A 16,018-nucleotide genomic window follows, 5' to 3' on the forward strand; every position below is an offset into this window, starting at 1 on the left:
TTTAAGCAGGGGATTCCAAAAGGGCAAGCTAGCTGCTAGTATCACAGTGCTCATAACAGCATAGTTTATTCAGATCTGGCTAGCATGGATCTCCAAAGGTATGAGTTGTATAATGTGATTAGTTGATTATGGAATCTGATTACCAGATATCAGAAGCAATATGTAGATCTATATGCAAAAACTATAATAGCCTTGATTATCGAAACCCCCATTTGATTGACAGTAAGAAATGAGGAGTGTGTCCACTTCAGCAAAATCGATTCAAGAATCTGACATTCATGTTGTGGCTACAGCATAGAAACAAATGAAATAAGGAAACAAGGCAGAACCCTAGTTACTTATGCTGGCTAAGTATAGAAGAAAGTGGTAAGAAAGTTGGAGTTCATGGAGTCCCTGGTAATTCTGAGGTTATCTCAGACACACTGGTTGTTAGTTGAGGACAGATAACATGCAATAGAGAATATTTTATATTATGTTGAGACTTTTGGATCGCAGTGTGCACTTAGAGGACTTCAGCTTCTGAACTGAGAGGTGTGAAGAAAACTTGTGCTGAAATGATCTTGTTGATAACCAGTCATTCAAAAATGTTCCCTGACTCCTGAAGAAATGATCTTTTCAGGATTTCAAAACAAGGAATGTAAAAATAACAGTGGCTAGGGTAAAGAGTAACAGTAGCAGCACAATAGTAATAGAAACGTCTACTTTCAATAAAAGCAAGTACCGTGTTACAGGCTTATATTATAAACTTTGCATATACTATATTGTTTGATTTTTACAACCCTGTTAGATCCCAATATTGTGTTAGTTTTAGCAGTTCTGAGATTAACTATCATTTTGAAATTCTTGTAATAAGTGGTGAAGTTAACATCTGGAAATTTTGATTCCCAGATTCATTTTTAAGATATTCATATATTCATATTATGCTGAACAAATATTACAAGAGACATTATCAGCTTTATATGAGAGGAAAATGAAGGGATTTCAGATAGCTTGAACAAATATGTATTGTGCACCCACAACACTCCAAGTGTCTGATCAGTCTGGCTAGTCTTACCATAGCAGCCCTCTCTGGAAACCATTCTCCTAGAACTAAACAGTGCCCATGGCAGATTTTAGGGAAGCACATGTATATTTAGTAATCCAAGGGGCACATGATAAGGAAATAAAATAAATAAAATATCTCTAATTATATATATATCATGTATTTATACATAATATCTGTCTTGCTTGCTAGCTAGCTAAAAATTCTAAATACTCCCTTATAAGTACTAACTTCAAAGTTCTGGAATCAGAAAGAGAAACCAATGCAGTAGTAAAAGAGAAAATAGAAATAAAATGGAGACATCTTTATTGCCTTTGTTCATATACTTGATCTTAGCCAAAAGGCTGAGAAGCTATTGCATTTTTTCATTATAGCATAAATTTCAATAGCTAAGGTATGGAAACAAACCAAAAACCTGTCAGTGAATGTGCAAATGGAAAAAATGCTATGTACTTCCTCTCCCTCTTCACACACATACAAAACTGAGTATATTAAGCATGTAAAAAAACCCTAGAAATTTTTTCACTTATCACAACATGGATGAAATTAGAGAACCTTAACCAGGCACAGAGAGACAAATGTCATATAATATGTGAAGTTAAAAAAAAACAGAAACATATGAATACTGTGTAAAATGATGATTACCAGAGGGTTGGAAGGCAAAGAACAGATATTGATCAATGGGCAGAAAAAAAAAATACAATTGGAGAGGTGGAAAAAGTCCTTGTGTTCTACTGTACAGCACAGTGATCAGAGCTTGATAATACTAATTTATCATAGATTTCAACATAACTAAAAAAGGATTTCAAATGCTCTTAATCACAAATGGCAAAGTGATGAATGTGCTTATTTACTCTAATTTCACAGTGTATGTGTGTATCAAAATGTCACTTTGTACCCCTTAGATACATACAATTATTTCTGTCGGTTAACAACAAAATAAAAAATAAACTGATGAAATACATACTTAAAGCATTGGGATAAGAACAAAAAGCAGTTCATAAAAAATGAAACCTATCACTTGGCTTATCAGTGCTTTTAAAACTTACAGCATTTCATTTAAGGCTGAAAAGACATGAAAAGAACTATCAGTGGAGGCAGTTCTTAGATTAATGTGTCCTTAAAAATCGAGAACTATTTCAGGCAATATAGGAATGAAAGGAAGAGGCAGCTCCAGGCAACGAAGTAGTGTTTCCTGCTTTAATGCTGTAAGGGATTCAGTGCTTTTCTGTTGGTTTTTGGCACTGGTGCTCAGAGACAGATTTGCAGCAGTCTAGCAGGTATTTTATATCTCTAATTTCCTTATGGTGAGCCTCTTGGATTACTAAACTTGGAGAACAATCCAGTCTTTGAAAAATCCAGTCTTTCAAAAAAATTGTTCATCAAGATGTGGTAAGTAGATCTCTATAAATGCAGTTTCAAACTGTTTACTGTGAGTACACATGTAGTTATGACATTGGTGAAGAAGTCAGAGATTTTTGTTTGTATTTGAAATCACGTGGCACAGGTGAGAGCGGCACTTTGCTGGTGATATAAGAACAAAAGCTGGGCCAATCATTCTGTTAAGTAATGCCCTTGTCTCTCCTTTGACATCCTGATTCAGTTATTTCAGACTGAGGCTTTTGGGGGCATGTATTATGCAGGCTACTGTCCTGTGTTCTGAAACATTTTGCACATATATAGTATTTGTATATCAATATTTCCTAGACTAGGTTGTCAGTATTATGATGGCATAGGTTTATCTGTCCTGTTTGCCATCATACCCTCAGTGCTCAGCATGCTACCTGGACAATGCAAAGCAGGATCTTGTTTGTTGGATGAATTAAAGCAAAGTTCGTAATGACTAGTAGGTATTTCTTCAGATGCTACTGAAAACCAATGGGAAGCATCTAGATATTTCCAAGAAAACTGTTGTGCCAATTACAAATACACATTGCTAATAGAAGACTGTCCTCAGAGAATTCTGTTTCTAGGTCATACTTGCTATATGGCTCATTCCACAATGATATTTGGCATATAAATTTGTTCATGGATAGTTTCTCAGGTTTGCTTGAATGCAACTTTTTAGCACATCATTCATACCAGCAACATTGGGATCAAGGCTTAGCAAAGGGGCCTCAGGCTTGATACTTTAACCTGTCTAATCTTTTAATACAGCAGAAAGCAAACTGTGGGTAAACTGCTCAGAGCTTTTGGAGGTCAATAAAATTCAATCTGGACATAGTGTGACTTTCCAAAGTATGTTCCACACAACACAAGTCAAGATACTTTAAAGAGAAAACAGTTCTATATGTTTATAGAGCTTTGTAGAATACTCCTATTTTTGAAATTTCCAGTGTATATTAATTAACCAGAATAATAAAAGCTCTGAGAATTTGTACAAAGAAATGTCTTTTTACTTATGGTTTTTCAAATTGTGTTACCAAAACTTTATTTCTTTTATTAACATTCTTAAAAGATTACTGTCCTGTTGGGGAAACTTTAGGAAAATCTAATAGGTGAGTTTTCTTTTTTATTCTACCTTTCAAAAGAATCAGGCCCTTCATTATAACACCTAATTCATAGGCACATGGCATGCACGTCACTTTTCCAGATCTCTTTTTTTCCCCTATGTTCTAAAGGGAGTCACACCTCATGTCTTCAGGTCCAAGACAAATGTTTTGTTTTCATACATTAAAAATTATTGAGATCCAAATAAGTCTTAGGATCCATTCAGAGGGATACTTTTCTCAGAATAGTTATATGAAATTGTTAACTTTTAATTTATGGCATCTTGGAGATAATGATTTGCAGAAAAAAATCCTCCTGCCTTCTTCTCAAAGTTGTAGTAAAAATCAAATGAGTGAATGGATAACAAAGCAAAAAGAAAAAAATAATGAACTGATAATTCATCAAGATGGATTGCTTATATGGTTACTTTTTTCATGCAAGAGAGGCATGTGACATGGCTGACCATACCTTTTAACACCATTTCATCAGGTGAACATGAACACATTGAATCCATGTATTACAACTGATTTATTTGGATTTTCTGTGGGTTACTTTGTGTGCCAATTCTTCTGGACACATATTCATTCAATTACAAATACAAAAACAAAATAAGTTTCACTGCTCAATAACAATGTCTAGAAAATCAAATACTTGGAATATGTGTTATAACTTGGTTGTTGAAGGAAATATATTATGAAGTGGGAGCTTCTTGTAAACTATTAGAAAAAGTAATTACTTCACAAGAATTGACTAAACTTCTGTGCCCACTTATGTAGTAATAGTTGTACAAAATGCAGGAAGGTGGTGCTAAGGGGATCTTTTGGGAATGCTGTTTAGATCTTTTTGAATATTTTGGAATGTTAGGTTCTGTGCTAGGTGCTAACAGTGTTAAAACTGCATGAACTCAGATGACTATTTTAGAGGAACTCATAACTCAATGGAGAATATAGATTTACCAGAAGATTACGTTGCATGGTAATAAGTTTTTAGAAGCCATGGATAAAGGACTAAATAAGTGGATGCTGGACTAACTCACCTTTGTGGAGTTAATAAAATTAAAGCTTCACACAATTAAATGGTGTAGGGTAAATATTAATGTATCAGGAAGAGTTGCCCATAAAGCATGAAAAACAGAAAATACATTAAAAATTCACAAGTTCTGAAACACTTGTTTGGGTTGGGTGACATTGCCTGTGTACAATAAGGTGTTTATAAAACACCAGTTTTATCTGGTATGACCATTTCATGGAGTGATTCAAAAGACAAGCATGAAACGGTAACTTAAGGGGACTACAAAAGGCTGTTGCAGGTCCTGGTAACATGTTTGGTCTTTATGATAGAGTTGATGGGAAGGCTCCAGAGAATTTTGGACCAGTATTGTGATCAGATTTGCGTATTAGGAACATTACTCCGGTATGGTTTCAGAGGTGGCAATGTTGGAAAACAAAATCTATTCAAGATGCAGTTGTAATGATCTAGGCAAAAATTGAGAGAAAGACTATGATATATTTGAGAGATTTTAAAGTAGAAGCTGAAGAATATAAGGATTAAGTAGCCACATATTACACAGGGATGGGAGAAAAGTGAAAGAGAGAAGCCAATGCCTTCGAGCCTGAAAGACTTAGATGACAGTGATGTCATAATTTACAATAAGAATGAATGATCTTAGAGAAGGCATAATAACTTTAGTGTCAGTTCCATTTTCAACAGTCAATAGGACATATGGATTATGGCATATTTTGGGGAGCCTAATTTGTTTTCGTAGGGTCGAAGTATGCATTTCCTTTAGGTGACTTCTGTAGGGTAGTCACGACGTCTCCTCTGGTCCCAAGGAGAAAATTTCAGCAAGACTCTCTAGTACTTTCTCTTTCATTGAAGGCTTTATAAAAGGAGTGACATTTCAAATCTGCAAGAAAGAGTAAACATTAATTAGTTTCATAAGAAAGACTTTGTAGGCAGGAGAGAGAGTACTAGCAGGAAACTGAAAGATCAAAGAATTCTAGAAACTCTAAGCATATAATAGCTGACGTGTACATGGTGAAAAGTGTGAGAGAGCAGAAGTTTCATCCAGTATCATAGTCAATGACTATATACTAGTAAGCCACGAGGAGCAACTTGCATTTAAAGCAGAAGAGCAGCATACACAGATCTGTATGTGTAATTTTTGGTGCAGCTTTGAGTTCAAAGAGATCACAAATGTTGGGAAGGATGTAGAGACAAGGGAATTCTTAAACAATGTTGATAATGTGAAAATAAGTACAGCCATATGATCTGAAAATCCCACTATAGCATGTACACTCAGCAGACCCAAGATCAGTTTGCTAAAGAGATGTATGTACACAGTCCTAAATTCATCACAAAATAATTCACAATAGCTAAGGTATGAAATAAGCCTAGGTGTCCATTAATGGATGCATGGATAGGGAATTTGTGACATATATGCCTACAGACATATGCATATATATGTCATTGAAATGTATATATGTGTGTGTATACATCTACCAAAATAAGGATTTTTGGCAAACAACACGTGTGCATATATATGTAAATGGTATGATACATAGTAGTAAGCCTTAAAAACACGAAATTTTATAATTTGTGTCAACACAGATTAACCTAAAACATGGGATGTGAAAGAAACAGGGACATGCAGATGATCATTGTATAATCTCATTTATTTATGGCATCTAAAATATCTGAGTTCATAGAAGCAGTGAGTGGAATGGTGATTGCCAGGTGATAGGCAGGGAGTGAGCAGGAAAAGGGAAGATTTTGACTAATTAGTTCCAAATATTTATTTGGCGTTATATTGTACAGCATGGAGATTATAGTTAATAATTATGCATTGTATATTTCAAAAGAGAAGATTCTAGATATTATCACCACAAAGAAGTGATAGATATTTGAAGTGATGATTTTGCCAATTACTCTGATTTTTCCGTTTCATAGTGTATATATGCATTAAAACATCACATTTTATGACAGGTTTCCAGAAATTAATGGAAATAAAGATTTTGAAACAACCATGTATAGATTTCATAAAATTCTGTACCAAGATACCAAGATAAATTTTTATTAATGAGATTTAAATGGGCAAAAAAAAATGAAAGCCATTTGAAACTTACAGCATTGTACAGTTCTAGTGGCTAAGAAGTTTGTATGTAAATGATGGTGATTTTGCTGATGTTAATGTCAGGGATAATGGTGAAGACGCTAAAATTTTGCAACTACTTGTTAAAAGCAATATATACTCAAGTATACACTGAGTTCTTCCTACATATTATTTAATAGTCTATAATAATCTATGCTTTTTGTGTATGTTCTACTTAAAAAGCTACAGACTCAGAGTTAAATTTCATCAGTAAAAGTTTGTATTTCTAGTAAGTGGAAGAATGCAATTTTAAACCTAAACTCTTTTCAATGTGTTTGGGTAATGAAGAAGAATAAATCCATTCTCATTGTCAAGCAAAACAGAACAACAAAAGAGAAAAAGATCAGATGGGTATGCTATTATTCTCTTTGTAATAATTGTTAAAGGCTGTGAATTAATGATGGTTACATCCTTAATTAAGGCCCTACACCAATTGTTTTTAATTATCTAATTCATTTGTATAAAGTGGACAAATTTCATGTACTTAATGAACATCACAGATCAAGGAGCATAGGAGTAGTTCTCCCCCACCTTCCTTCCTGTCTACATTTCCCTCCCATACTTCTCCTTCCTCATTTCCTTTTCCTTTCTCTTCCTATGTTTTGAATTGGCATACTTTTATTTTGCTTTATAGTCAGAGACTCAGCACTCCATTAGGTAAAAATACAATACATAGCAGATAAATAAATAAATAAGTAAGTAAATAAATAAATAAATTCCTTAGCAGTATGGAAAAAGGCTGCAAACAGCTAAATATGAGGATATAAGCCCATCAGCCTTGCTCTCATAGACTTCATTTTCCTGCACTCATGTTTATCCGTTTGGATTTGCTTGTTCTAAAAGCGTAAAGGTTTGCCAGTTGCATCCATTTAGTTTCAAATACATGTGTTTTTTTTTTTATAGCTGGGTAGTATTCCGTAGTGTATGTATACCTCATTGTCTTTGCCCAGTCATCAGCTGGTTGATATCTGGGTTTATTCTATCTCTTTGCTGTTGTGAATTGAGTTGCTGTAAATATGGGGTACAGATAACTCTGTTATATGCTGATTTCATTTTGTTTAGATAAATTGCCAGGAGTGGGATGGTTGGGTCATACAGTAGATCTATTTTTAGTTTTCTGAAGAGTCTTCATGTTGTCTTCCATAAAGGTTGTATTGGTTTACATTTCCTCTATCAATTCTACATCAGAAAGTTTTTACTCCATTTTTGCATCTTCCTGCTCTTGTTTGAGCTGCCAGATGTTTTCTTATGCACAGAAACAGATTCTGAGACTGAAATATGGTATCAAACAAACTTGAATTAATTCTTCTAAGTCAACATGCCAAACAAATATTTTACATGGAAAGTTTATGGCTAAAATTACCAGATAATGCCTGGTATTTCTTTAAATTTTATTAAGGAGTTGTACAAACTTTCTGTAAAATCCCAATGCCAAGATTTAAGCAATATCCTGTTAAAAAAGCCATTTGGGAATATACATAACCTATCTTGTTGTTTCAAGGTACAGAATATGTGTGTGTGTGTGTGTGTGTGTGTGTGTGTGTGTGTGTGTGTACAGTATAGCAGATTATTTTATACAGGTAGAGTCACATTTTCAATATGATTTCTCATAAATCAGTATTCATTGAGCTGTAATATTTGTTCAAGATATAGATTTATGATCCCTGTCTTAAATATACTAAATCAAAATCTCTGGGTTTAAAGACAAAGAGTTCAATTCTATCAAAGTTCTTCACATTATTCTGATGCTGCTAAAAGTTCAAGAACTACCAAAATATGGAATTAACTTATCAATAACATCATAAGTGTCTTTTTAATTTAGAGTTCTCTACACTGCATGAAGTTGCTTTGAAATGCAATAAAGTATATTTCCTTCAAAATAATTGCTACCATTCTGAGTCAGGAGAGCAGAATGACAGATTAGAAAGAAGAAGACTCACACCTCCGGTTGTCAAAGTATCAATTAGGAAAATAAGTCAAGCCTTTATTTACTTACTATAATAATGCCAGTAAGACGCAAAAATGGTGCCAACTTCCCAATGTTCTATTTTCCTGGTTGTAATGGATGGCTGCCGGTAAGGGTTAAATGGATGCAGGGGTAATTCTTATTATAGGGGAGCTCTGGACTAAAGTGTCCTTCATCTATCTTGTGGCTTGAATCAAAACAGAGTAAAGTGCTTCAGTTGACACTCCTAGTAAGGAAATCTAAAAGAGATGCCTTAGAATGTCTTAGTTGACTCTTTTGATAAGGAAGCCTCCACATACAGGCACTGGGGCAAGAATACAGTTATGTGTGTGAGCATTGCTGGGTCAGGGGGTGGGGAGTGGCAGGGGTGTTAGTGCAACCTCCTTGATTGTAATTTTCTCCAAAAAAAAAAAATTAGTGTGTACTGAATGAGCACATTGACTGTTATGAGTACACCAGCTTATCATATGAAACCTATCAAGTGATGCCTTGTGATTGTCTATGCGCAGAACGAGAAAATCGACATAGGACATGTGTCTTGAGCTGGTATTCTCAAGAAGTAGACTGATAACCCGAAGAGGAGTTTCAGTTCAGTTTTGGCAGAGATTCACAGGAAGTCCCTGCGTGAACTCACATTTTATCTTTGGGCCTCTCTTTCCTAATTTGTCAAAGTGATGAATCTAATCTGATGTTCACCCTATAAGCTTCTTTTCATCTTTTATATTTTCTGCAGGGTGTGTCATTTTGGTTGTGGCTGTGTTCCATCATAATAAGGGGAAACTTGAGGTTAGCATTGGAAACTATTGTTTGGCCTCAGGCATGACAGTTTTTAGAAGTTTTTTTTTTTATCATTTTTTAAAATTAAAATTCCAGCATTGTTTGAGAGAGGCATGAGATCTATTAGTTTTAGTTTTTCTACTAATGTATAGTCTAAGGGAGTCATGAATTCAGTCGAGAATTCAATCTCTATTGCAAGCCAGAAAAATGAGAGGACGTACTGACAAAAACATTTCAGGGGGTTAGTGTGATGGTAAAGATGGAGGGCAATGTAAACGCTTGGGCTCTACATAACTGAGGAATGGGAGGTCTCCAACTCTTGAGGGGAGAGGCAGAGGCTGCTGAAAGGTCCAAAACTGACTGTACTTATGTTTCCTACAGGCACTGACCTGAAACGCTTCATTTTGACAGGGATAGGATTTCGGAACAACCAATTAGTATCATTTCTATAGCATTATTTTCCTCTTTCAATCACTGCTGCTTGGATCCTAAGCGGTGATACATGGGGCCATCATTGAATATTCACCAGCCTAAACAAAGTCCAAAGATACTTCACTAAGCTGAAACTGTAGCAAAAAGGGAAATCACTTGCAGACTATCTTTTTGACTTCAGAAACACTTTGTCTATACTGGGAATGAATTGGTATGTGAATTAATTTTATAAAAGATTCTTTCCCATTGTTATTAAATAAATGAGTACTTCCAGAAAATTGAAGAACTTTGTGGTACTGTGGATAGAGTGTTAGCTTATTACAGTTTTATATTTTATTGTTATTTTTCATGATACATTTTATAGGTATAGAAATTACCCCATCCACTTCCCTTACTTTCTCCCCATTCTCCCCTGCCACTGTTTTCCTCCATATTACTACAGCAGTATGGTCCTTCAGCAACCGTCACAAGTCCAACATTCTGCTACTTAAGTGTGTCATGGCATTATAGGTATGGACAATAGTGGAAAGTCTAGTATCCTGTTGTTAAGGCATATTTACCTGTTTCATGAGGAGACCTCCTTTTATTCAGGAGTAGAGCTGCATCCCAGTATTCTGGTCTTCATTATACAGTTTTTCAATGAGAACATATGCATATAACATGAAAGAAATGGCCCAAAGTTGTAACCTTGCTCTTCTACTTACTACCTGCATGATAGTGAGTTATATAACCATTTGATGCTTCAGTTTTAGGTTTCATACTTTAAAAATAAGGAGTTATTGCAATGCTTTTAGTAGGACTGCTTATGTGAAGTGTCCAAAAATGGTTCCCGACACCTCTCTGTCCCTGAGTGGAAGAGATATCTGAAGAGTTGAAAAGGTAAACTAAAATCTAAAAGGACATCATGAAAAATCAATGCAAATGTACGCAATGCTGAAAAAAATGATACAGTTCTGTAGGTAAAGATGATGCAATCCTGACAAATGGATGTTCACAATGTCTCCGAGAGAAAATTCTGTAGTTCCTAGAGGAAAGAAAATAATCTTCTGAACATGGGAGTATTATCAAATCCAATTGGTATTGACATTTTCATCACCATCAAATATACCCTTCAGCATCTATTTGTGGGAACAGACCCATCCATTGCTGTGCACCAAGGAAGTGACTGCTTAATTGGGTAACATTATCAAAGTGTTTTGCTGTCAGCAATTGTGGAAAACATTTCCTTTCAAATATTGTAGTTTTTCAAATAGACATAAATACTCATTAGCCTTGGAGAGCGTTGGGGAAAATGTGCTTGCATGCACTGCTTGTAGAACATGAGTGGACACAACCCTGTATAAGATATTCTTGTGATTCATTACTAAGATATAACCCGTAGTATCAGTAGTTATAGCATGATATCAATTTTAGTTTATAAAATTTAAAATCTCAAATGGTATACATTTCCATTTGCATATGGAAAACAAATTTGGAAAGATATGAGTTACCTGTGAGGACTAAAGAGGGGGCTGCTAATAGGGAGAATTCTTGAATAACCACTTCCCGCATTTACATTTTAGATGTTTGCATAATCTAAAAATTTTAGATGACTAAAATTTCCTGTAGCAACCACAGAGCAGCAAAAAAAAAAAAAAAAAATAGGATGTGCTGGATTGCCTCAGTCACTTTTAGCCTGTATGTACTTCACATCTTCTGAGTTTTCATATCATAATGATCATATAATAGCTAATATTTATGATGTGTTTACTATGTTCAGGCAATGTTCCAAATGTAAATCTTCACATATACTGTCTCTATAAGATACTCATAGAATGTTTACATATCTCAAATCCTTATGAGATAGAAACTATTTTCAGCACCATTTTGGAGATTAGAAAACTGAATCTCAAGGTTAAATAATTTACTCAATCTTTGTGTGTCTTTTAACTGATGAGTCTAGGACTTGAATCCACAGTCCAGCTTCATACTTAAGTTTGCCGTAGTGCCACTCACATGAAAAAGGTTGGTGACATACACTATAGAGACTTGCTGAACATTCCTTCCTGCCCCTCACCCCCTACACACACACACACAAACACACACACACTATACAATTCAAAGGTGTTTTCAAAATAATGGTAGAGAAAGTGGATATTGCAGGAAGTATCAAACAAGGAAACCAGAGACCAGTGCTTGGAGTTGGACCTACTGCCCATCTTCTTGCCTGATTTTTTTTTTTGTGGCTATGAATGTGTGTATTGGGACAACTGGCAGGGATACCATTAAAGCTTATGGCTAAAGAATAAAACCAAGCCTAGAAACCTGTACAAACTCCTACATACATAATACTCCCCACAACTGAGTTTAGGAATTCAAAAGCCCTGAAACTAACTGTAGTTACTAAGGCAGTTCTGTTGACCTTGTGCTGCAAGGAAATTATCTATAGATCAGGGCAGGACAGTCATCATAGAATGATAGGCCTCAGACTCATTAATTCAAAGGTGATATGAAACACTGCAACTATAAGGTCCTTACAATGCTCTCTACCCATCCCTTGTAGAGATGCAGAAACTGAAGCATAGAAAATTGAATGATGTTGCTGAAGGTCACACTGCTACACAGGTGGCCAAAATGCTACAGATATCCACAGGAAGTTTGTTTCGAAACAAAACATATCAGTTGATGAAAGGATTTCCTTTGCTTTGTGATTTAGATAAAAGACTTAGGTATCTTTCCCATAGTGTTTGCTCACTCCCCCAATCCTGCTTTTCTCTAAACACACACATGTCCAGCAATTTCATGTCTTGATGTTTTGTATCGTTACTGTGAGTTGATTATCATCTACATTACATATAAATCATTGATTGGATTTGAGTTAGCCTTTTTCTTCTTGAACGTGAGGCAAGAGGGAAAAATGCTTGATCCTATGAGCCACTATTTTTCAAAGGATATCACTATGATAGCTAGAGAATAAATGATGGGCCTCCTTATAGCATCCCGAGAAGAGGCCCCAGCTTTCAGGGATGGCATTTCACGTGCTTCCTTAGAAGATGATGAGTTAGTACCTTTGATACATGATTGATTATGTAGGGCTAGGGTTACATAACAGGCCTGCCTGCAGGAAAAAACGGAGGAAACAGGGGTAGAAAAAAATGTGCCAACAATTGCATAATATTCTTGTGAACAACAAATTGCCTTATTCATTTAATAAAAACACTGAGAAAAAGTGATGAATCTGCATTCTATCTAATCAACGAAGGGCTATACAATTAAAAGAGGCTGATTTTTCCCTCAATAAGCACAAAATCAATCTTCTGATGCAATATATTTTAAAAATTAAAATATATTTGTTGAGAGGCAGAATCACACAGAGACCACACACAAAGAAAGTGAGTTCCTATCTGCTGATTTACTCTCCAGTGTCTTTTGTGGCCCAGGAAGTCTAATGCTGAGAGCCAGGGACTCAACACAGGTCTTCCACATGGCTGTTGGGAACCCAGTTATTGGAGCCATCACTCCTGACTCCAGGGTCTGCATCAACAGAAAGCTATAGCCGGAGGCCGGAGCCGGAAATAGAACTTGCTACTGTGATGTGGGACATGGACACCTTAATTTGCACCTTGTGTGCAAGACTCAATACTCATTCCCCAAACAATGCATTTCATTCTTAGTTATCCAGCTACCTATTTTTTATTACTTAACTTGGATGTTGATAGGGTATAAAAAATCAGTTCTGGCTTTATCTGACTTTACAGCTTTTCAAACTATAGTTTGGGGGTACGGCACTTAACCTAGCATTTATGATTCCTTTAAGGACCCAGCACAGTAACCTGGTGGCTAAAGTCCTCGCCTTGCATGTGTGGGGATCTCATACAAAGACCAGTTTGTGTCCTGGATGCTCCAGTTCTCATCCAGCTCCCTGCTTGTGGCCTGGGAAAGCAGTAGGGGATAACCGTTGGGGGCCCTGTACCCATGTAGGAAACCTGGAAGAAACTCTAGGCTCCAGGCTTCAGATCAGCTCAGCGGTGGCCACTGTGGTCACTTTGGGAGTGAATCAGTTGATGGAAGATCTTTGTTTCTCCTTGTCTTGTTACTCTGACTTTCCAATACAAATAATCTATTTTTTAAAAAGAAGATTGTACTTAAGATCCCCACATACCACATCATGATGCCAAGTTCAAAGTTGTAGCGATGCTCTTGAGGTTTCTAGTCAAAGGCCCAGGAAAACTGGTTTAAATCTCATAGTTTATGAATTGATTTATTCATTGTAGAAAAAACATAAAGATGTGGTAGAAAAGAGATGTAATTCTCCTGTGGATAATCTCTGACTCTTCACTGAATGGCTGGCTTCCTGTTTGTTTCTAGGCCTCATCATACCCCTCATTCCTTGATCTTCTCCAAGGGGTCAAAACCTGCTTTCTAATAAAATATGGTCCTAAATTTGTTTTTTTCTATCCCCTTGCAAACAACATTTGATTTCTTCTTCCTTTATGTTGAAATGAGCCTTTGGCTTTAGTCTACTTAATCTGATTCTGTTAATTAAAAAAGGTAATTTCTTCCAGGAAGCATTTCTTAGCATTCTTCGTTGTGTCTTGCCTTCCAAATCTATATTAGCTCTTCTTATTGTAGTATTAGCTTGATACACATGAACTTAATCTATTATTAACTATTCACACAGCTTACTTGCTTCACTCAGAGCATGTTCAAAACTAGGTATCAGGTATGCCTTAGTCTGTAGCTGCATAAAGTACAGTATTTGATTCAGAGCAAAGGCTTTCACTGTATTTCTCCAATCAAATTAGATGCTGAGTCTAACGTGATATTGTGAAATGGAAGATAGTCATAATGAGTAATTTAGATCAATGGATAGAAGATTTTTGAGAACTGTCCATATTTAAAGACCCTAAAATCAAGAAACATAAAGGGTAGAAATTGCAGCAGCACTCCTACAGTGACCAAAGAGATAGAGTCTGTGACCTGGACATGTTTTCCTTCAGTTTGTATCATTGGAGCTAACTGTTGCAGGATTATTTTCTTTGACATGTGTCTTCATTGACTTATGTTTATAACCTATTTGCCTAAGTTGAATTGGATTTCATGGGTGATCTACTGAGTCCAGAGACTCTTACTAACACACAGAAAACACTGTACTTGTGGTGACCACAAAGGTGCATCTGTCTTGATTGATGCAGCTGCTCATTCGCTGATGAAGGACACAGCTGGTTCCAGGCCTGGAACTTGTGACATTATTCTGGGGAAAGAAATAGTTGGGTACTGATCTTGTGCTACAGTGGGTTAAGCCATAATTTGTGACACTAGCTTCCCATATTGGTATGGCTGTTTGAATTCTGGCTGTTCCACTTCTTAGACTGCAAATGTGCCTAGAAAGGCAGAGGGGGATGGCCCAAGTGTTTGGACCCCTGTCACCTATGTGAGAGACTAGGATGGAATTTCTGGTTCCTGGCTTTAGTCTGTTTCAGACTGTTATGGCCGTTAGAAAAATGAACCAGGAATGGAAGATCCTCTTTCTCTGTCTTCAGATGAACAAAGAGTTTTGTTTCAGTAGAAGCTTCACTTGTGGAGATGGTATCAATGAATGAGAGAATGAGTATCTTCCTAAGTCAAAGAATGCTAGTGCAAATAGAGTGGAGGAGTGGGAGTGAGGCGGGTAGCAAGAAAAGAGGTGTCTCTTGATCCTTATAATTTGGACACACATCTCAAAATAAGAACACTTACAAAGCACCTTACAAGGATCATCTTCTTTAATTTTTAAAATATGTGTTATTAATTCATTCATGCCCTCATTCATTTGAAATGTAGAGTGGCAGGGAGGGAGAGAAAGGGGAGAAGGAAAGAGAGAGAATGACTCAGACATTTGATTTGCTGATTCATTTCCCAAATGGCTGTAACAGATCAGAGGCAAGCAAAAACAAGGAGCCAAGACCTGTATCTTGAGTCGCAGGGCCCCAAGTGCTTACACCATTATCTTCCATTTGTTAGGTACATTGGTGAAGAACTGGATCAGAAGTAGATGTTGCTTGTACATGGGATTCCAGAGTTGCAACCTGTAACTTAACCTGCTGTACCACAATTCTGATTTCATCATATTGAATTCTAATAATCATATGTGATGATAATATTATGAGCCCTATTCTGTATGTGAAAATAATGAAGTTTG

The 16,018-nt window shown here is 36.1% G+C and overlaps 1 pseudogene; it reads right to left on the reverse strand.

Annotated features, from left to right (window-relative positions):
• LOC121169484 overlaps positions 1 to 16,018 on the reverse strand; it is a 134,533-nt pseudogene that overhangs the window by 90,415 nt on the left and 28,100 nt on the right.

Source organism: Ochotona curzoniae, unplaced genomic scaffold (genome assembly GCF_017591425.1).
Source record: "Ochotona curzoniae isolate NIBS_2020 unplaced genomic scaffold, NIBS_Ocur_1.0 scaffold_1852, whole genome shotgun sequence".
NCBI classification, from domain to species: Eukaryota; Metazoa; Chordata; class Mammalia; order Lagomorpha; family Ochotonidae; genus Ochotona; species Ochotona curzoniae.